Below are 6,000 nucleotides of genomic sequence, written 5' to 3'. Positions count from 1 at the left end.
AGATACTAAATTTTTCAGTTTAATTTTACATGTATAATAAAATCATAGAGCTGAACTAAAAACTTGCACGCTTTGTTTGCGCATTAACATATATAACACGAGGGACATAACTTGCTTTACATTTATTTCAATTTTAAAATATCTGTTCCAAGAATATTATTTCTTGAATTATAAAATTAGAAATATCTGAGCGCATGCATGTATGGAAATAAAAATACACAAAATAAATAAAAGGAGTAAAAATAGAATTCAACAAAAACATCTACTTATTAGAACAAATGTTAAAAGCACCGTATAAATTTTTACTAAACCAGAATATACAAATCGCAAAACTCTGTTGTCTAAGGTAGTTATGTTAAATTTAAAAATATAAGCTATATAAAACTGAATTGAATATCTTCAAATTAAATATGTCAATGATGTATACATGTCATAGATGAATTGAAATGGTTAGATTATATTTATAATTTAAAAAAAAATTAAGCTTATATTGGACCTCTATTTCTCTTTAATAAGCAAACAACTGCACATTTTCTGCTTAGCCTAAAGTTGTATGGGCTCATAACAATAAGCCTGAAAAATATCAGGCTGATTAGAAATAGCTAGATAATTATCCAATTTGCCAGGTACATTGCAGAATGACGGCACTCTTTATAATAAGCCTGATTTTTCCATTCATCTACGACATATATATACACACACACGAATTCTGCGAGTGAACAGTATAGATGAGTATAATAAAAGAAAAGCTATTACTTGACCAGCAACAAGATCAACTCATAATGTATCTCACAGAAGATATATTTTATTAATGTATTTTATAGTAGTAAGTTAGTGATACTTACAGATTAACACATTTTTGGTATTACATTTAATACATTAAATTTTGCTCACTTTGTCACTGCTTTTATAGTTGTTTTTTTGCATGAGATTTTTCATTGATCTTAACTATATCTTCTAACAATTTACAATTTGTATATGTAATTTGAATCATTTATATCTTAAAATTAAAGAGAGAAATTAAGTATGCATTCTCATGGACAGAGAGTTTTGATTAAATTATAATTAAATGTAACTATGAGACTATAATTCTTGCCTGTTTAAAATATATGCTGTGTGAGGTAAAATGGTGAAGAAGAATAGTACTAAACAAAAACCACACAAAAAGAAAAAAAAGAGAATAAAATTTAACGTATTCAAAAGTATTTATGAAGATTCCAGAGTTGTGGTACAATTTTATTTTACCTTCCACAGTAACTTTTGATTCTCTTCGAGACTGTTTTTGATATTTGGTGATTCAATAAAGTTAATTAATTCTTATTTAACAAGGCAAACATATGTACAATTATCTTATTACTTAACCTTTTCAAGAAGTTAAAGAAAATTTTTAAGAGAAATATATCATTTTTAATGTTTCATCTAAAATCTGTTGTCTGATTTAATAACCGGCACAAAATAATATTGTCTTCAAAGTATTACTAAAAAAACCACAATTTACATCCGATTAGTAATAAACAAAATTATTATTGTATAATAGATGTAAAATTTTACAGAAATAATTTTAAAAGTTTATATGATATTCAATGCTGTTAACAAGACATCTTTAACTGCAATACGTGAAGTATAATACGGCCATTTATAATCGGCTATTTTCTCCTAACTATTGTTTGTAATTATTTCATATAATAAATGAATCGCTACTTTTAAGTATATATATAAAATTTGATATGCATCACTACCTTTAAGTATACATATCAAATTATATATATATTTTTTCCAAACTGTGATGTAAAAATTCATTAAATGTAATGCTTATTAAATTTTATAATATAAACTGCATCGATAAAACCTAAAGAATTATAATTAAAAAGTGACATGAGTTATTTTACATGAACAGCACTCTCAGTTATCCGACCTTAATTAATTTTACGAATCCAACAAATAAAACCAAAAGTGTAATGGAATTTAAAAACACCAACAATATATATTTATAAATATATTAAAAAAAATAATTTGATGTAGTGATATAAATGCAGTAATCAAGTGATATATACCAAAAATTAATTTATCCTAACGAGATGATGTCAGAACCAAATATAACCGGAAAATAAGTTATAGTATTAAATTAACTATTAAGTAGTCAAAAAATGAAGTAAATAACTACATACATTCCACTGCATGATTTCTTTTCCGCTAGCCAATTCAAATTGGATTTATTAAACGCTGAATATATTTTCATTTTTTAATCCTACAAGTGCCAAAACATGTGGAGCAATTTTTACCACAGCTGTTACTTATTGTTAAATGTAACTTTAACATTACTGATTATTATTAATTTGCATTCCTATCTGTTACTTCTTCTACATATTTCAAAAAGTAGAAGAAATTCTACAAAAAATTTTCAGATTATTTTTTATAATTATCTTAATATAACATATTAATCTGCCAAGTCTATCACTAGAGTCGAGTGAAAATATTCTTTTGTTAAAAACTATTACTATTCCGGCAAGGAAAAAATTATTTGTCAGAATCAAATTTAAAAATACCTTATTAAACACCAATCTGGTCTTTTATAAACCTGTGCTTAGTAGTATTAGTATTAATAACTGTTAAATCTTGTCTCCGGTAATTATTATTCTGATGTTTAAATATTGTACGTGCAAAATACATTTTTGAATACTAGTAAGTAAATGAAACATATACTGAGTTTAAAGTACTAACTTGTGCAGTAAAAATTGCACATATAAAAGTAGTTAGACTAATAGCACAATGTAGATAATTTTTATTTATTTTAAAATTGTGAAATTAAAATCTATATTTTAAATTTCCTACATAGTTTTTGTAATTTTACTAAATTTTTCTATTTTGATCAAACCTTTGTAATAATAAAATAATTTGAGGGTTAAATACAATTACGTTAAATATGATGACAATAAAACAACTAATTCTTGCAAACCTTATAAAACTGACAGTTTTATACTTGAGAACTACAATATTTTGTTCAATACGGTGTATAATTCAGACATGAATACATTCTTATATCTTTTTCATAAGAATCTTTATAGACAAGATTTCTGTTAGATCTTTTTAACAGTTATTTTTATTATCTTTAAGAACTGACCCAAAAATGTAGGAAATTCCTTACAAGTGACTTAATTAAGTAGCAAGATAACTGAGAGATACTGAATGTACATGTTAAAAACTTTTAAGTAATAAAAAAAGTAAGAAGTTATAAAATGTTACTAAATTTGAATTTTTATTTTGGTAAATACTACACCTGTAATTATAAAATCAATAAGTACTATTTATAAATATATATATTTTTTTTTAAAGTAGAAAAAAGCTGTAAAACATTTTCTTAAACCCTAACAATGATTAATTTAATTTCATATTTTTTAAACTTCTCATGTACTTCATATTTCTGATCACCAAGAGTTTATATTTAATAACATTTCTTTTAATTTGCTGTTTTATTTATCCAACACATACTGCTTTAAACATTTTTATTTTACAAAATAAAATCATCTGTTATCCTCTAGGGAAATTATTAATGAATAGTAAAAAAAATCCTTAGTAAATTTACCTAAAAATTCTCTTTTCTTGTCCTTTTTTATGTTATTATTTAATAAAACATTAATGAAACAAAAAAAAAAAAACACAAGGACAGCAATAATAATTTGTTTTTTCCTACGTAATGAAGAATTATCAAGAACTAGGTGTTGCTACATAAGTTCATGCAAAATATATACTGTATAATATATATACATACATAATAAAACAAGTTTTTTCAACATGTATTTTAAACTTAAGTACCTTATGATCTACAAAATCTGATGAATATAAAAACTATTACATGTAAGGTTTCTACATTCATATTTCATTTTTCCAAAAAAAGAAAAAAATTAAATTATCATTCTAAAAGGGTAACATATTAAATATTATTTAATTATAAAATTTAAATAATTTTTAAAGCGTAATGATATAACAAACATTAGATAATAATAACACCACTATTTATTAACTGGGCAGTAAAGATGAACAGATAAAATATCTGACTGAAAATATTTATTATTTTTTAAAAATATAATTAAAACAGATAGACAAGACAAAATTAACATGAATTAAGACATTATTAAAAAAAGCACACAAAAGCAAAAAAATGTTTTTATAAATTCAGTAAGCTACATTATAACTTACAATTAAAACTATCAATTTAGATAACTAAATAAGTCCAACTATCATTTTCTGTCAGTTTGAGTTAAGTTTCAAAACGATAAAAAAACTATTTTCTTACTATTAAATAAGAAAATGAAAATTTTGCAGTATACCAATGGTCATAATTGATCTTTGTCTAAATCAAAATGGATATGAATGGAATACAATTAAGAGACAATATAAAATAATATCATTTAGAAATTTTAACCGATCTTGGTAATACATAAAGAAAGTAGAATGCATAAGGAATTATATACTTCGGGCTAAGCTACATAAGTGCAAATAATCTAAGAATTCATATGACCAATTAACACCTAAAATGTTTTTTTGGATGCCTTGGTCTATTCAAGAAATAATTTATATATATAAAAAAAAATCAGGTACTTTTTAGTAAAATCAATATTATGGTTTAATGTTATTTTCATAATTCTTTTCTTACATTAAAAAAATATATTTAGTATTGTAAATTAACAAATTGAAAATTTACGCATATTTTGAATAATCTTGTTAAGTTAAAATATCCATGCAAATATATAAGTATGAGTAATGTTTAGGCTGGCCTCATTAGTCTTATAATGCATGTACCTCTCATTAATATTCGCTTGGTACTGGTATATTTGTCCAAAGTAAAAGAAGATTTTCATAAAATTATATTCTATTTTTTTATTGCGTTAACGTGAAATAAAAAAGAATTAACAATAAAAATGAAAAATATCAGTTAAAAAAAAAATAATCTAAGAGTGAAAATTACAACATTAAAAATTAATGTTAAATATACAATTTATTTTGTTTTCTCAATAATAAATTAAAAATGACTATGACAAAATAATAAACTAAATAAGTCAATAAAATCAGGAATGCACTGATGTGTTTTACACAGCATCCTGCTAAAAACAAAAATATGCCATTAACCGGTAACGTATGTCACACAGGTTAATACATTATGTTATTATGTTGACAGGTTAAAACTAACATAGTACACAATAATAGCATTGTGCTAATATAATTTAGTTTATTAGATTATGTAAACTCCCACTTTATTACAATTCAGCGGGCATTAGAATAGCTTAGCAGCTCAGTGCTACCTGCCATGCAGAAATGAAGTAAATTTAAAAGCTAAATGATAAATTACTCATTTTGCATAATTACGAATGTATCAAATCTTTCTGATCTTTGCAACTTCCTTTAATATATTTAATGGGCTGCTGATCTGCATTTTGCTCATAAATATTTGATTAGCAACCCACCAAATAAATAACTAACTCATAAAGGAACCTTGCAATAGTTCTGAAAGATGAGTTACAGAGAATTATATAGGCATTTGTATTTTTTTAAATATAATTTTTTTAGAAATAAAAAGTAGTCAAGAGCAGAAAATAAGATATCTCATGAACAGAAGTTTTCACTATTATCAAAATATATATATTCTGTTTTGATAATAATTTTCTTTTAGAATACTTATCCCTCTTAAGACGTGACAAAAATGTGCTGTTGGTTTCTGTTGCATGGAAAAAGAATTTAATGGCCATACACAAGACAATTAAACCATTACGTTTACTTTTCAAAATACTAATTATATGCCAAAAATAGTCATAGTAATTTTAGAAATATTTTAGCATGAAATTATCTAAGAATTGAGGTAAACCGATGAAAAATTTTAATTACGAAAAAACTTTACCTTAATTAAATGTACTCTGTTAAAAGTCAAATAGTAAATAATTAATACAAAGATATTATGAAATTAGGTTTTTTATATGCAAATTATTTTGTTTTTATAAAAGTGAA

Source organism: Lycorma delicatula, chromosome 5 (genome assembly GCF_047948215.1).
Source record: "Lycorma delicatula isolate Av1 chromosome 5, ASM4794821v1, whole genome shotgun sequence".
NCBI lineage: Eukaryota > Metazoa > Arthropoda > Insecta > Hemiptera > Fulgoridae > Lycorma > Lycorma delicatula.
This window is presented reverse-complemented; position numbering follows the sequence as displayed.